This window comes from Lucilia sericata, unplaced genomic scaffold, assembly GCF_015586225.1.
Source record: "Lucilia sericata isolate MDLA Ls3-8-SP2 unplaced genomic scaffold, ASM1558622v1 Contig001579F_arrow, whole genome shotgun sequence".
NCBI lineage: Eukaryota > Metazoa > Arthropoda > Insecta > Diptera > Calliphoridae > Lucilia > Lucilia sericata.
In genome coordinates this window covers 51,360-69,978 of record NW_023995499.1, presented here as the reverse complement: position 1 = coordinate 69,978, position 18,619 = coordinate 51,360, and the positions used below count along the sequence as shown (strand labels likewise).

The window sequence follows — 18,619 nt, the reverse complement described above, 5'->3', positions numbered from 1 at the left end:
TGATCTATAGCCAAGACTATAGACTGACTTCTCTATAGTCCAGACTATCGACTAATCTATGGTGTAGAATATAAGTTTTTCTATAGTCAATACTCAATACTAGCCATGACTTTAGACTGATCTATAGTCATGACTATAGACGTCTCCTTTATTACACCTTTTCGAAACACACCCTTTTCTTTTTGTTAAAAACTTAAATGTGCTTCCTTAATGTCTCTTCGTCTAGATGGGTCTGCAGAGATTTTTCATATTGGATGGCTTAATGTGGCAATTTGTTTTGTCTTGATTTTCCTATGATATCCTGGCCTTAACAACTTAACCCTTTGGCGTAATACAACACCTTCAAGTGGACCTTACAATTAAGGAAATATGATTATGGAGTTAAAGAAAAATTTAGGGTGAATAACGTTTAGTTTTATGACAACTTAAAATCATAAATATTAAAATATAAATCGATAAGGAAGTAAGATAATAATTTATTAGGATTATGTTACACGCGATGTAAAATTTGTTATCTAAAATTGAATTAGATTAAGGGGACTAGTAGGAGTGAGTTTGTTAATAATAACTAGAATTGTTCCTGATCTTTTGGGAACACAATAAAATGTTTTCATTTCATTTTAAACTTACTTTTATAGCTTAGGACCAGTAATATGGTCAGTCAGATTTATAAGACAGTGGAATCTGTAAAAGAAAAAATATTATTAATAAGATATAATAAAACTAGGGGTCCTACAGTATATTATAAAACAATAGACTATTTTATATTTTGGATCTGAAATATAGTCTAGCCTATAGTCTGGACTAGCCTATAGTTCAGACTATATACCTCAGTATAGCCCATTATATATCGAAATTCTGTAGCGTTCAGTTCATAATTGATCCAATACCCTATAAAAGGTAATCTTCAGAAAATCACCCAGATATTAATGTTAAGCTATATGCTTAATTTATTAATTTATAACTGATAAAATTCCAAAATATAATTTACTTATATTATTTATAAATCATGTTATATTTTTTTAAGAAAATCAAATATTCAACTGGAAATGAAAAGTCATTTGATTAAGTATATAGCCCAGTATCAAAATGAAAAATTACTTTTTTATCTACAGAAAAAAAAGCCTCAGTATATTTTGAAAATCAATTATTTAAATTTTTTCAAATAAATATAAATTGTCTTTATATCTGTGAAACATTTAATATGACATTTGATTTATAACCTAATTTTATATGGAAGTATAACTTCAGAGAAGAAAAAACACTTTGATGTTTATAAGTATGAGTGTGTTTTTTGTGGCTGTTAATCTTAAACCGATACTTCATGTGGCATATAGTTACAGTCCATACATAAATACATAATACATATATACAAAGTTGTCTGGTAAAGTCAGTCGTTGTATGATTGCCTTTTGTTAAATTAGCATATTTTCATAAATCCATTTCTATGTTTTTTTTTTCCTCTTACAACATATTTTTTTCCTATTTCGATTCATTTTTTATTATTATGTATTGTGCTGTGGTTGTCGTATTTCCTATTCCATAATTTTTAAGTTTTTCATTTCAAGTACGTTTATTTTCAGAAAACAGTGAGAAGTAAAATATAATAATAAAAAAAAAGAAAACTACATGACATGTGAACATGTTATTTTGATAATTTCAAGTCTTACATTTAACTATTGTATCTAGATACTTTTTGTCTTGATGACGCCGTTAAGTCCTTTAAAGCATCGCGTTGTTATTGTAACCAATAGCAACATCATCAAAATCCAGCTATCCGGGGTAAGAGAAAAAGAATTTGAGAGGAATATGAGAGCCACAGTTTATTATGACCTAAATTATTGTATGGAATATGTTATGGATTAACTTACGAATATGTGAATAGACAGTCAAGCAGACTGACAGACGTTTGAATAGACCGCCCGTATTCTATTCCGTATACTACATACTTGCATAGTCATATTGAGTAGTTTTAGCAACAAGACCAAAAAAAAAAAAAAAAAAAATTGGCTTCTTCATTTATGACGTAAACTTGTCGATTCGTGTGGTTGAAATACTTAAATGCCCTAATTTTGTTTGAAACAAGTACTCACCACCATTCTTAATAATTTCTTCGCCCTTTTTTGCCGTTTTATTTAAGTATCTCTTATTGTGTTTGAGGAAACCCCATATTCTTCTTCGAGGGGGCAATATAAATTATTGTGACTTGTTAATATTTGCGCTATTATCAACATGTATAAAGTGGGTGAAATAATTATAAGGTTCATATGTTTTCAGACCCCAAACCAATAAAAGGTGCATATAATATTTTAAAACGCTATGTGCGATCGGATCTGTACGGATCAACATTTATTTAAAATTTTACGGTCAGTACCTATAATTAGGCCCAGTTCCAATAAAATATTCTTCGAAATTACTTGATTAGATATATGAGTCCGAAGAAAGTAGGTTCGATTCCCAAACGAAATTCATGTTAAGGAGTGCGCAACAGGCCCGATAGAGGACTTTCGAAGGAAGTAAATAACTAATTAACTAACTAACTAACTAACTAACTAACTAACTAACTAACTAACTAACTAACTAACTAACTAACTAACTAACTAACTAACTAACTAACTAACTAACTAACTAACTAACTAACTAACTAACTACTAACTAACTAACTAACTAACTAACTAACTAACTAACTAACTAACTAACTAACTAACTAACTAACTACTAACTAACTAACTAACTAACTAACTAACTAACTAACTAACTAACTAACTAACTAACTAACTAACTAACTAACTAACTAACTAACTAACTAACTAACTAACTACTAACTAACTACTAACTAACTAACTAACTAACTAACTACTAACTAACTAACTAACTAACTAACTAACTAACTAACTAACTAACTAACTAACTAACTAACTAACTAACTAACTAACTAACTAACTAACTAACTAACTAACTAACTAACTAACTAACTAACTAACTAACTAACTAACTAACTAACTAACTAACTAACTAACTACTAACTAACTAACTAACTAACTAACTAACTAACTAACTAACTAACTAACTAACTAACTAACTAACTAACTAACTAACTAACTAACTAACTAACTAACTAACTAACTAACTAACTAACTAACTAACTAACTAACTAACTAACTAACTACTAACTAACTAACTAACTAACTAACTAACTAACTAACTAACTAACTAACTAACTAACTAACTAACTAACTAACTAACTAACTAACTAACTAACTAACTAACTAACTAACTAACTAACTAACTAACTAACTAACTAACTAACTAACTAACTAACTAACTAACTAACTAACTAACTAACTAACTAACTAACTAACTAACTAACTAACTAACTAACTAACTAACTAACTAACTAACTAACTAACTAACTAACTAACTAACTAACTAACTAACTAACTAACTAACTAACTAACTAACTAACTAACTAACTAACTAACTAACTAACTAACTAACTAACTAACTAACTAACTAACTAACTAACTAACTAACTAACTAACTAACTAACTAACTAACTAACTAACTAACTAACTAACTAACTAACTAACTAACTAACTAACTAACTAACTAACTAACTAACTAACTAACTAACTAACTAACTAACTAACTAACTAACTAACTAACTAACTAACTAACTACTAACTAACTAACTAACTAACTAACTAACTAACTAACTAACTAACTAACTAACTAACTAACTAACTAACTAACTAACTAACTAACTAACTAACTAACTAACTAACTAACTAACTAACTAACTAACTAACTAACTAACTAACTAACTAACTAACTAACTAACTAACTAACTAACTAACTAACTAACTAACTAACTAACTAACTACTAACTAACTAACTAACTAACTAACTAACTAACTAACTAACTAACTAACTAACTAACTAACTAACTAACTAACTAACTAACTAACTAACTAACTAACTAACTAACTACTAACTAACTAACTAACTAACTAACTAACTAACTAACTAACTAACTAACTAACTAACTAACTAACTAACTAACTAACTACTAACTAACTAACTACTAACTAACTAACTAACTAACTAACTAACTAACTAACTAACTAACTAACTACTAACTAACTAACTAACTAACTAACTAACTAACTAACTAACTAACTAACTAACTAACTAACTAACTAACTAACTACTAACTAACTAACTAACTAACTAACTAACTAACTAACTAACTAACTAACTAACTAACTAACTAACTAACTACTAACTAACTAACTAACTAACTAACTAACTAACTAACTAACTAACTAACTAACTAACTAACTAACTAACTAACTAACTAACTAACTAACTAACTAACTAACTAACTAACTAACTAACTAACTAACTAACTAACTAACTAACTAACTAACTAACTAACTAACTAACTAACTAACTAACTAACTAACTAACTAACTAACTAACTAACTAACTAACTAACTAACTAACTAACTAACTAACTAACTAACTAACTAACTAACTAACTAACTAACTAACTAACTAACTACCTAACTAATTAACCTCTCTCCGCCCCCAAAAATTAAATTCCATACATTTGTTCGGAACAGTTTCGGTGCCGATAACGGTATATGTGGAACTGACCTTTCTACATTTCTGTCCTTCTAGTAAATGGCCTTATCAGTTAAGAATGAATCAAGCCTCATTCGCTACTATGTCCAGAAATGAAACGTGTCCACGTGAGAGCGTACTGCATCGATAGAAACAAATTGTGGTCGGGTGCGGCAAGGTCTGTCTATTAGGCGGACCAATGGCCGCTCCAAATGAATCAGTTACATTCGGTATACGTTTTCTCTGATGGTCTAGACAAATTTCAGTTGTTCATAGTAGACAGCAGTCTTTTGGTCTCACCATATACAAAACATTACCCCAGCGCCATTAGTGTGTGGCTTTACACACCATCTCTCAGACCTCGGATATCGCAATGTATCCCTTCGAAGTCTTTCAAGATCTCTAGGCTTCAATTGTTATTCATTTATTAGTTCCAAAGTTATCACTGGATAGAATAAGATCCAAATATTTTTACTTGTCTATAAAATAGTTCTATGTTTAAAATAGTCCAGTTCTAATTTTATTTAGACATTCTTTATAATTATTTCAACGACTGTAAATGTTTTTTTCTGTTTTCAAATTATAAGTGTATCTGTGTGTATCTTATCAATTGAATTGTATACGATTCTTGTTAGATGCCTCATTTATAACGTATTAAATATTATGCGTCATTCTAAATCAAATACAAAGTGCAATTTCACCACTCACTCACATTTTTAGCAAATAGTCAGTCGTTGTGTTCTAATACAATTCAATATACTAGACAAATAAATAGGCAGGCAGGCAGATAGATAGACAAATGGACTGATAAATACATATATACATACTTATATAGAAAAAAAAACCTCCATACTACAGATGGACAGAACGTCACACTCACTCACAACAGTCACTCATTCAAATACAATCATTTAGTAAAATATTCAAACGTCCATCCATCCATTCATTCATTTAGTTGTAGCAAAATTTACTACGTTGAGTATGAATACAAGTACAAGCAATTTAATAGTCATTTGTGTATCTCTTAAATACTTGTTACAATAACAACAACAACAACAACAATAATAAAAACCACCACTTACAATAAATACTACGAATTTAGAACCATCAGACTTTTTAAAACAAACTTTTTTACAACAACTTAAATAACTAAAAGTAATCGTCACATTGATTGTCGTCGTTGTTGACTTGAACATCTTCAACAGCAACAAACAACGTCAATGTTGTAGCTGTATCGTTGTCGTTGTCGTTGTCATTGTGATTGTATCTGTATCTGTTGTCGTCGCTATTATCCCCACGACCATCCATTGAATAGTATTATTTGTATTGTATTTCGTATTACAAATTGTATATTGCATGATGATTTTATAATTACGCTGCGTCATGGCAGATTTTTTTTCAGATTTTTTTATAACCGAAAATATTTCCAAACAAATATATAAAAAAATTAATTATTCTATAAAGTTATAGATGCATTGAACTATATACTCAATCTTCTTCTTTTAATTATTTATTCGTTTACATTTAATTTTGGGGCCATTAAATGAGACAGAAATTGTACGTGAAAATTAAAATAAAATTAATATTGTTATAATAACAAAAATATTAAATGTTTAAAAACAATAAAAAAAAGCAAAAACAAAAATCTCTAAAGAAAGAGTTTAAAAGTCAACAAAAATAATTTATTTATATTATGTATTTGTTTATTAAAAGAATGGTCATAAATGTGTTTAATATTTAGCACATTTTTTGAATAAAATTGCATTTAAAGACAAATTGTATAAGAAAATTGTACCCTACAGTTCCCCCATAACGAAAGTTAAATGGATCTGAAGCTTTTGAGAAGTACATGGCCCACATATTCATAACAGTTGCTTCTAATATGAGTTCTAGTTCAAACCTAAACATGTCAGGTCATATATTTGAAGGACATTGTAATCTACTTATAAAGTAGCTTTTGTCGACAGAGAGAGAGAGAGTAGGGGAAATCTAGGGTTTTCCTAAAATCGCCTAAATACCAGGTGTTTCATATATTTTCTTCAAAGTCTAGTCTAGATATTATTAAAAAAAGTAGGAGGTTTTTGTAGTCGCTTATCACTAAAAATTTAATTCCTCAATATCTTTTACTCATTAATTTAAAAAAAAAAAACAAAATGTTTATTTTTCTTTCTTTGTTTTATAAAAGAAAGAAAATAATAAAAACAAAATCAAAATCGTTTTTTATTTTATATTCATTCTTAAATACTTTACTACTCGTACGACTTGTAATTGTTTTCATGTTAATTTTATTTTAAATATATGAAGCTAAAATTTAAAAGAATTAAATCATAAAGAAAAATATAAAATTTTCGTTCACCAAGTTCTAGTACAGTTAGCGTTCAGTTCTAGTTCAGTTCTAGTTCAGTTCTAGTTCAGTTCTAGTTCAGTTCTAGTTCAGTTCTAGTTCAGTTCTAGTTCAGTTCTAGTTCAGTTCTAGTTCAGTTCTAGTTCAGTTCTAGTTCAGTTCTAGTTCTAGTTCAGTTCTAGTTCAGTTCTAGTTCAGTTCTAGTTCAGTTCTAGTTCAGTTCTAGTTCAGTTCTAGTTCAGTTCTAGTTCAGTTCTAGTTCAGTTCTAGTCCAGTTCTAGTTCTAGTTCTAGTTCAGTTCTAGTTTCAGTTCTAGTTCAGTTCTAGTTCAGTTCTAGTTCAGTTCTAGTTCAGTTCTAGTTCAGTTCTAGTTCAGTTCTAGTTCAGTTCTAGTTCAGTTCTAGTTCAGTTCTAGTTCAGTTCTAGTTCAGTTCTAGTTCAGTTCTAGTTCAGTTCTAGTTCAGTTCTAGTTCAGTTCTAGTTCAGTTCTAGTTCAGTTCTAGTTCAGTTCTAGTTCAGTTCTAGTTCAGTTCTAGTTCAGTTCTAGTTCAGTTCTAGTTCAGTTCTAGTTTCAGTTCTAGTTCAGTTCTAGTTCAGTTCTAGTTCAGTTCTAGTTCAGTTCTAGTTCAGTTCTAGTTCAGTTCTAGTTCAGTTCTAGTTCAGTTCTAGTTCAGTTCTAGTTCAGTTCTAGTTCAGTTCTAGTTCAGTTCTAGTTCAGTTCTAGTTCAGTTCTAGTTCAGTTCTAGTTCAGTTCTAGTTCAGTTCTAGTTCAGTCTAGTTCATCTAGTTCAGTTCTAGTTCAGTTCTAGTTCAGTTCTAGTTCAGTTCTAGTTCAGTTCTAGTTCAGTTCTAGTTCAGTTCTAGTTCAGTTCTAGTTCAGTTCTAGTTCAGTTCTAGTTCAGTTCTAGTTCAGTTCTAGTTCAGTTCTAGTTCAGTTCTAGTTCAGTTCTAGTTCTCTAGTTCAGTCTAGTTCAGTTCTAGTTCAGTTCTAGTTCAGTTCTAGTTAGTTCTAGTTCAGTTCTAGTTCAGTTCTAGTTCAGTTCTAGTTCAGTTATAGTTCAGTTCTAGTTCAGTTCTAGTTCAGTTCTAGTTCAGTTCTAGTCAGTTCTAGTTCAGTTCTAGTTCAGTTCTAGTTCAGTTCTAGTTCAGTTCTAGTTCAGTTCTAGTTTAGTTCTAGTTCAGTTCTAGTTCAGTTCTAGTTCAGTCTAGTTCAGTTCTAGTTCAGTTCTAGTTCAGTTCTAGTTCAGTTCTAGATCAGTTCTAGATTCAGTTCTAGTTCAGTTCTAGATCAGTTCTAGTTCAGTTCTAGTTCAGTTCTAGTTCAGTTCTAGTTCAGTTCTAGTTCAGTTCTAGTTCAGTTCTAGTTCAGTTCTAGTTCAGTTCTAGTTCAGTTCTAGTTCAGTTCTAGTTCAGTTCTAGTTCAGTTCTAGTTCAGTTCTAGTTCAGTTCTAGTTCAGTTCTAATTCAGTTCTAGTTCAGTTCTAGTTCAGTTCTAGTTCAGTTCTAGTTCAGTTCTAGTTCAGTTCTAGTTCAGTTCTAGTTCAGTTCTAGTTCAGTTCTAGTTCAAATCTAGTTACGAAACCAAAACCAAAGAAAAAAATACCTAAAAGTTTGGAGTAACTAAACTTTTAAATTCTTTCAAATATCTGACGCGTTTAAATTGTTATAAAAATATTTTTGCTTGTAGTTGTCTGTATTATTTGTAGTTTATAAGTACGACACGTCAAGCATAATTAATTCCCAATTTGCCGTCGTTAAACAATATACAAAAAAAAAAATTAAAACAAAAACAATATTATTTTTTTATTAATGTTATTTTCCCTGTAGTTTTTTTTTTTGTTTCTACACATATATTTTATTATTATTTCTGATATTTCGAAGCGATTTCAATCAAGTGGCGGTTGGATGGTTGAATGAATGTCTGAATGAATGACTGACTGGCTGACTGTTTGTTGTTGGCTATTTGACTGACTGAAATAGTTGAATGTAGTACACACTTAGTTTATGCCCCATAGTTCACATTACAGATGTTGGTGGTGCTGGTGTTTATAATTCAAGTGGAAGTATTTAGTGTGTTGAAAGCTTGTAAAAAATATCTCATAAAAAATTTTATTCTATACATAGCGACTTTTCTCTATGTATTTTTTTGTTGTTTTTCTATTATTATTTTTTTACAGTAAATAAATTATTATTTTTGTTTTAGCAAAAAATAATAATAATAATACTAAATAAAATACTGGTTATACATATATTTTAAAGTTATAATACGTGCATTAAAGCAGAACTTATTTATTTTATTTCAAAATTTCGCTGGAAAAATCAAGAAATATTTACTGTGAATTTTAACACAGAATAAATTATTCGATAGTAAGCTGTTAGTTTTAATAATTAAACTTTAACTGCGTTTCTAAAGAAATTGCAAAAATCGGGAGAATCTTTGATTTAAAAGGTTTTAAGGTTCAGTTCTAGTTCAATTCTAGTTCAGTTCTAGTTCAGTTCTAGTTCAGTTCTAGTTCAGTTCTAGTTCAGTTCTAGTTCAGTCTAGTCAGTTCTAGTTCAGTTCTAGTTCAGTTCTAGTTCAGTTCTAGTAGTTCTAGTTCATTAGTTCAGTTCTAGTTCAGTTCTAGTTCAGTTCTAGTTCAGTTTAGTTCAGTTCTAGTTCAGTTCTAGTTCAGTCTAGTTCAGTTCTAGTTCAGTTCTAGTTCAGTTCTAGTTCAGTTCTAGTTCAGTTCTAGTTCAGTTCTAGTTCAGTTCTAGTTCAGTTCTAGTTCAGTTCTAGTTCAGTTCTAGTTCAGTTCTAGTCAGTTCTAGTTCAGTTCTAGTTCAGTTCTAGTTCAGTTCTAGTTCAGTTCAGTTCAGTTCTAGTTCAGTTCTAGTTCAGTTCTAGTTCAGTTCTAGTTCAGTTCTAGTTCAGTTCTAGTTCAGTTCTAGTTCAGTTCTAGTTCAGTTCTAGTTCAGTTCTAGTTCAGTCTAGTTCAGTTCTAGTTCAGTTCTAGTTCAGTTCTAGTTCAGTTCTAGTTCAGTTCTAGTTCAGTTCTAGTTCAGTTCTAGTTCAGTTCTAGTTCAGTTAGTTCAGTTAGTTCAGTTCTAGTTCAGTTCTAGTTCAGTTCTAGTTCAGTTCTAGTTCAGTTCTAGTTCAGTTCTAGTTCAGTTCTAGTTCAGTTCTAGTTCAGTTCTAGTTCAGTTCTAGTTCAGTTCTAGTTCAGTTCTAGTTCAGTTCTAGTTCAGTTCTAGTTCAGTTCTAGTTCAGTTCTAGTTCAGTTCTAGTTCAGTTCTAGTTCAGTTCTAGTTCAGTTCTAGTTCAGTTCTAGTTCAGTTCTAGTTCAGTTCTAGTTCAGTTCAGTCGTTCTAGTTCAGTTCTAGTTCAGTTCAGTTCTAGTTCAGTTCTAGTTCAGTTCTAGTTCAGTTCTAGTTCAGTTCTAGTTCAGTTCTAGTTCAGTTCTAGTTCAGTTCTAGTTCAGTTCTAGTTCAGTTCTAGTTCAGTTCTAGTTCAGTTCTAGTTCAGTTCTAGTTCAGTTCTAGTTCAGTTCTAGTTCAGTTCTAGTTCAGTTCTAGTTCAGTTCTAGTTCAGTTCTAGTTCAGTTCTAGTTCAGTTCTAGTTCAGTTCTAGTTCAGTTCTAGTTCAGTTCTAGTTCAGTTCTAGTTCAGTTCTAGTTCAGTTCTAGTTCAGTTCTAGTTCAGTTCTAGTTCAGTTCTAGTTCAGTTCTAGTTCAGTTCTAGTTCAGTTCTAGTTCAGTTCTAGTTCAGTTCTAGTTCAGTTCTAGTTCAGTTCTAGTTCAGTTCTAGTTCAGTTCTAGTTCAGTTCTAGTTCAGTTCTAGTTCAGTTCTAGTTCAGTTCTAGTTCAGTTCTAGTTCAGTTCTAGTTCAGTTCTAGTTCAGTTCTAGTTCAGTTCTAGTTCAGTTCTAGTTCAGTTCTAGTTCAGTTCTAGTTCAGTTCTAGTTCTAGTTCAGTTCTAGTTCAGTTCTAGTCAGTTCTAGTTCAGTTCTAGTTCAGTCTAGTTCAGTTCTAGTTCAGTTCTAGTTCAATTCTAGTTCAGTTCTAGTTCAGTTCTAGTTCAGTTCTATTTCAGTCCTAGTTCAGTTATAGTCAGTTCTAGTTCAGTTATAGTTTCAGTTCTAGTTCAGTTCTAGTCAGTTATAGTTCAGTTCTAGTTCAGTTCTAGGTTCAGTTCTAGTTCAGTTATAGTTCAGTTTGTCAGTTCTAGATCAGTCTAGTTCAGTTTAGTTCAGTTCTAGTTCCAGTTCTAGTTAAGTCTAGTTCATTGCTAGTTCAGTTTCTAGTTCAGTTCTAGTTCAGTGCTAGTTCAGTTCTATTTCCGTATAGTTTTCAGTTATATTTCAGTTCCAGTTCAGCAATTAGCAACTACATTATTCATGATCGGCTATTAAAATTTAAGAAAACAATTTGTCACTGTTGTCAAAATGTTATCTCAAATCCTAGAATTTACTTATTATCAAATCCTAGTCATTCCATTAAGACATCTAAGTACATATTTATATCTTTTATTATCACCTTTTATACCATAAATTAATTAAATGTTGATAAATTAGCATAAATGCATGAAGTACGACGATTAGTTAAGCCGCCAACTAAACGTTTTTAATCGATTGTTTTTTTTTCGTCTAAATCCAACGAGACAAAAATTAAATTGCAAACAAATTTAATATTTGCTTAATTTCACACACGTAGTTCGTTTGATGTTTAAGCGACAGTTTTATGACATTTTAAATATACATGGATAAAGAAGAAGAGACAGAAATAAAATATAAAATTCCCCAGCAGAGTTTATTCTTAGGAATAAAACAGTTGATAAAGTAAAGGCAAACATGGCCGAACCAATGATGTCCTACGGCAGCATATCGTTAGGTATCGATCTATATAAATTTTTGTAGGAGGGATTAAACTGGTTTTAACCATAAACATTTTCAAAATCAGTCCATTTATATTGCCGTGGGTCGAGTAGGCACCAACATTTTTTATTTCTTTGATCAGCTTTTAACTCCCCAAAATCGGTAATACCATAAACATTTTCATATGAACCAATCCACACATGGATTTACTTGCAAACATACACACATGTAAGAAGTAGTTTATTGAATATTCATTTTCAAAATATTTATTTTTATTGAAAATCCTCATAAATATAACCTAAAATAGAATTAATATTTTAATGATTTTTGCACCTTTTCGTTTTATTTATAAATAATGAATGAATATTTAATTTTTTGCTATTATTAAAGAAAAGTGAATTGAAAATAATACTTTTTTGTATCGATTCGAATTGAATTTGTAAATAATATGAACAAAACTCGCATTTTTATTTGTTTTTTATTTTTTATTTTACACAACGTCATGGAAAATACACATTTTTTTTTACATTTTGCAAAATGTAAATAATTTTATAATATTTTTGTTATTGTTGTTGTAATTGTTTTTTTTTTTTAAATAAATAGCATGTTATTTACACTCTTTGTTTATTTTTATGAGAGTGTGTTAATAAATTATAAAATATATACAATTTAACAATTTGTAACATTGTCAAGAATTGTCTATTTTTTGTGCAATAAACTTAAAATTTAAATAGAATTTTAAATAGATGTTTTGTAAAATAAAACATTTTATAAAAGATTTAAAAAAATTGCTCAAGTCATTGATGAGACTTGAAGAAAATTACAGGAAGCTTTGTTCTTGTTTGAAGATTTCATGTTTAGAGACTGATCAATGACTTAAAAGAAATCATAAGTTTATTAAACGCACAGTTTTTTTTTTTTTTTAATAAGAATATGTGCGAAATTTCATCAAATTATCCTAAAAAATGCAACCTGTAGCGTGCGCACAAGGTTTACATGGACGTACAGACAAACAGACAGACAGACGGACAGACGGACAGGCAGACAGACAGACAGACGGACAAATAGCTAGATTTCATTTTAAATTTGTCAATATTGGGACAATGTATAAAAAACAAATTATTTGCCAAATTTCATCAAATTATCTTGTAAATCGCGACCTATAGCGTGCGCACAAGGTTTACATGGACACACAGAAGGATCGACAGACAGACAGACAAACAGACAGACAGACAGACAGACAGACAGACAGACAGACAGACAGACAGTCCGACAGACCGACCGACAGACAGATAGCTAGATTTCTTTTTATTCTTAAAATTTGTTAATATTAGGACTTCTCTCATTAAACTCTTATACTACCACTTCCCTATTAGTTAGACAATGCCAGAAGGATGTGTCAAGTATGGGTGGCCTTTCTGATATTACCCTTGTTTGTATCCGGAGTTATATCCAGATTGATAGATAGCACACTGGGTGCTAGGCAGACATGCATATCCGCTTGGGCTCCCCTTTAAACAACACTGTCGCAGTTGCAAAGACATAGAAAATAAAGAAACGTTCTTCCATCTTCTCTGTGAATGCTCTAAACGTTAAGAGAAACTGTTTTCTGGGCAGTTACTTCATATCTAACCTTGTTGAGACATCTGGGTCTATGCTTAATAATATCCTGATATTTCTCACGGTTACAGGCTGGTTCTAATACTATACAATACTGTATGTAAAGAGTGGAGTGGTCCGGTCAAAACGGAGCCTCTTCGCCTCTACTTGAGGGTTGTCAAGCAGTGAACTATCACGTTAACTAACCAACCAATTACACTTACATTTAAACAAGTAAGAGTGTTATATTCGGCCATGCCGAATCTTATATACCCACCATCAACAAATCATCCTTATTAATGAACTTTGATATTACCGAAGCAATTTTCTCATTTATTAGATCTATTATGAATCATACGTCGATATTAAAATGAACATCAGGGAAATATTTGGAACAGGTCCTAAAGTCATTTTCTAATGGGGACCTTAATAGGGGTGTAGGGTGTGAAATTTCATAGCTGTAGTCGTATTTGAGCGTTAGAGCCAGTAACGAGTGTTGCAGTCACTTTCTGAGGGGGACCTTATATGGACCGATCTCCATAAAATTTGATAAAGAGTTTTTGGCTAGCACAAAACTTGTTTATGTAGAATTTCACTGCTATGATCGCATTTTTGAGTCAGTAATGAGCGTTAAAGTCATTTTCTGAAAGGGACCTTATAGGGGGGTAGGGTCAATTATGGATCCATCCATCATAAAATTTAAGAAAATGATTTTAGTTCCTATTAAACTTAAAATTTTAAGAAGAGATTTAAGTTCCCATAAAACATGTTTGTGCCGAATTTCACCGCTATAGATGCTTCTTTTAGCCAGTTATGAGCTATAAAATCATTTTCTGAAGAGGGCTTTATATGGGCGGTAGGGTCAATTATGGGCCTATCCTTATAAAACGTTACAAAAAGATTTAGGTTCCCATAGAACATGTTTGTGCCGAAGTTCGAAAAAACCGTGATTAAAAATTAAAAGTTTGAAAAAAATGCCATTTTTGGCCATATTTGAGAAGCTACGGTTGTTCAAAGCTTTAGGTTAAAATATCTCGAAGAAAAAAAAGAATATATAGCAGTGATAGCAGGCTTTCAGACGACATAACATAATAAATAAATCTTCGTGCTGTTTTATAGCATCTCAAATATGGCCAAAAATGGAATTGTGATGGGTTGTTAAGTCCTTTAGAAAAGTATTCTTTGGTCGTCCGGGTTAAACATTTGTTGGCCTGTGTTACTATTATTTGCAAATTTTAATTAAGAAACTGTTTCTATTCCCGGTTCAACACTTATGAACGTTGGGGTCATTTTCGAAAGAAGACTTTTTATGGGAACATGGGCTAATTATGGACCAAACTCTTCAGATTTCTTAAGAGTCATGATTTCCTACACTGAAAATAATCCATGCTCAATTTTACGAAAAAAAATTTCGTAACTTCTATTTTCGTAATATTTACAAAAATTTCGTGTATAATACGAAATATTATTTAATAAAACCCTTTTCTATTTTTACGAAAGTACGAAAACCTTTCGTAATATTTTTTTCTTAAATCTTAGCGAAATTAAACATAATGATATTAATTAAATTATCATTAAATAAAACTACAACATTTTTATAAAATTTAAGAAAAAGTATAATATTATTCACGAATTATTTTCATAAAAAAATTAAAAATTCGTGTGGAGAATAATTTTGAACTAAAATTAGAAAAATTATTTTAAAATGAACAAAAATGTTTGCATAAATTAATATTTAGTAAATTTTACCATATTTATTCAAAATTCCCTTTTTTCAATTTATGTAAATTAATTTTTCCAAGATTATTTTGCATTATACTAAAATATTTCGTACAATTTCGTATATATTACGAAAGAATTTCGTGGTGCGAAACAACGAAGGCATGAATTTTTTTCAGTGTATAAATCAAGTTTGTTGAATATCTCTTAACACTTTTGAGTTTTGAACGATGTATTGAAAATAATGTAATTTTCTATTGGAGGGTTATATGAGGAATCAATTATGATCCTTATGATAAAAAGATTTTGTGCCAGATTTATGCCAGATTTTATGCCACCCCCACATACAAAAACTTTATTAAAAGTCGCATTTCTCAGAAACTGCACTAGCTAGAGTCTTCCCATTAACATGGCCTACCTATAGTGGGCGTGACACCTCCCATATAAAGAAAATCTTGAATTATTATAACTGAGAAAATCGACATGAATATTTAAAACAAAAATGGATGGATGGGAAGTGGCACATCTCATATGAATTAAACACAAAAAAAAAATGGTTTATCTGGGAAACTACTAGAGCTAAAACATTAAAATTTTCACTGAGACCATTAACATTGAAGAGGTTTTGGATCCTTCCGTATGAATTAAATTAGAAATTCATATATCTGTGAAACTCTGATCTCCAAGTAAACATAGCAAAAAGGTACCGCCCATGTGAATTAAACACAAAAATTCTATTATCCTAGAAACTATTAGAGCTAGAATACTCAAATTTTGCACAAAAAACTTTGATGTTAATGTAAACATTTGGAAAAAATGTAGAGACTTTCAATAGGGACCTTGACATCTACCATATGAATTAAATAAAATAATTAGATTATTAAAATTGTTCATAGGTTACATTCCAAATGTTTAACGTTTTCGAAATAATAGCGAAGTAAATATAAAAAGACGTATATCTGGAAAACTATTAGACTATATTTGTAAAAATGGACAGACAGACGGACATGGAGCAAAATACAAAAACGTAAATTCGTTTATCTGTTTCTCTTTACTTTTACTGGAAAAATCCCTAATTTTGGGCATAAATGGCTGAGGAGTTTGACAAATTTCAAAAAATGATTTGTGTTGTACTCTATAATACCTATTAGGTTACCAGGTTTTTCTATTTTAGTTTATTTTGTCTCACTGTGTAATCATGGCATTCGAACAAAAATACAAATTTTAACCGATTCCTTATAAATCAAATAAAAATTGAGAATGTTGCACTAAATTTAATAAGAGACGTCTGCAATTCATTGAACAGTTTTGTAATATTGTCACAGATTGATTCTCAGATAAGTAAATTTTAATTTAATTTAATTTTTAATGCATTGATTTTCATAATTTATACCAAAGTTTTATATAAAATTCAATAATATTTTTTGAAAATGACATTTTAATCTAATTTACTAATAATTTCATATTATTTTCCTTATAAAATAGTTATAAAACAAAATAAACCAATAATTACCATTAATTCCTTAACACTCATACGTCGGGGTGGACAAGAATTTTCATGTTCAATTTAAAACTTTTCACAAAATTTGTTTAAATTTTATTTAAACTTTTATTAAACTTTATAGAGAAAAAAAAAACGCGCCAAATTTAACTAAATAAACAAAATTTATTTATATTTTGTTGTTTTATTTTTTGTTATTTTTTTTCACAACAAAAAGTGATTAAGAATTATAATTATAATAAAATTGAAACGTCATAATCAGGTATTTCTGTTTAGTTGTTTTGTTATTAGTATTCTTTATTTTTGTTTTATATTTTTTTTAATTTATTATAAATTTGTATTTAATTTATCATTAAAACACAACTTTTTCTTAATGCTGCTGTTGCTGCTGTTTAAACAATTTTTTTCTCTCTAAACATTCTTGTTATTAACAAATTTGTTTGTTTTTGTTTTTTTGGACCGCACACTCTAAAACAAACGCACACGTACCAAATTCCGGCTTAAATTAATTGACAAAATTTTTTTTTAAATTAAAAAAAAAAACACACAAACCAAACATTAAACAAATTTTGTCAACAAATCTTAAAAAAAAAACTAAAATAATTTCTTTTTTTGTTAACAACTAACAACGCCTGTACAAATGTACAAACGTTTTTTTTTTATTTTGCTTAAGATGTGTGTGTGTGTTTGTGTGAATAGAATTTTCTTTTTTGTTATAAAGATTTTCTTTATTTTGTTTACTTGCAACAGAGAAAAATTAAGAAATATAATAAATTTTCTTCAGAGAAAATTGTTAGACCGTTCGGCGCTACGGTTTAACTACAACTGATTATTTTCAAACAGTTGTTTAATACAAATACGCTTAATACACTCGGGCCGCGGTATTACCAACAACCAAACCAACGGAACAACACACTGCGAAACACACAACACAACACAGTGACAACGAGCCAACCATACCATTCAATTCATTCAGTCAGAGTCAGTCAGTCACTCAGTCAGAGCCCAGCAAGCAAGCAACCAACCACCATCATCATCAGTCGTTTAAGCGTTATATATTTTTAAGAGCACCACTCTAAACGTTTAACATTTAAGAGTATTTGTCAGGGGTTTCTCTTTAAACACTACCACTGTGCTTAACAGTTTTCTGTTAAACATTTCTGTTCTTTACAATTTCATTGTTTTAGCCGCTATACTTAACACTGGTCTTTGTTTTTGTTTCTAAATTAACAATAAATCCCTTTTTAAAATCTTTACAGTTTCCATTCGTAAGAGCAAATAATTTTTGTCATCCAGTGCTTTTAAAGTTGCAATTGTTTGTTATGCGTAATAGACCAATTCTTGGAAAAATATTTAGTTTTTTTTTCTAATTAAACAATAAGTAATAATAAATATTGTTTTTGCCAAATGATTCATTCGCAATTCTGAGATAAAAAAACTCATGTCAATTATTTAAAATCATCTCCAGATTTGGTAATAATATGAAAAAAACAAAACAACATGCATATAAATGATGAAAAGCGAAAATTAATTAAAACTGTGAACTTTGATAAGATATCTGATGCATTTTACTTATTATTATTATAACCACTAGCCAGGGTGGAAATGAGTCATAGATATCCATCTAGGAGGGATAATAGACATGAAATTTCTCTCGATAAAAGCTAAAGAATGTAAAACGGAAGTGTAAATTGAAATGATCGTAAGGACACGATAATTTACATATTAACAAGAAAAGTAACATTTTCGGTTGCTTCGAATTACTCACCACTCATCGGTACAGATAATCCCTTTAGTCTAGATTATTGATAAAGACTATAAAGCAGATTACAGATCTGTTTACTGTCAACCCTAAAGCAATTTATAGTCCAAGCCCAAACTATAGATTAGTCAATAGTCCAGATTAGAGATCAGTATAGATCAGTATAGTGCAGACTATAGATATGTCTGGACTATAGACTGTATGGACTATAGACTGT

At 30.0% G+C, this 18,619-nt stretch overlaps 1 long non-coding RNA gene across 1 annotated transcript in view; it reads right to left on the bottom strand.

Moving 5' to 3' along the window:
- The window catches only part of LOC119612002, a 47,295-nt gene extending 29,841 nt beyond the window's left edge, over window positions 1–17,454 (bottom strand). The window contains exons 1-2 of the long non-coding RNA XR_005232102.1: window positions 16,653–17,454; window positions 631–684 (exon numbers count right to left, since the gene is read on the bottom strand). This is a non-coding gene — a long non-coding RNA (uncharacterized LOC119612002). The remainder of the gene's footprint in view (window positions 1–630; window positions 685–16,652) is intronic.
- Between the last annotated feature and the right edge of the window lie 1,165 nt (window positions 17,455–18,619).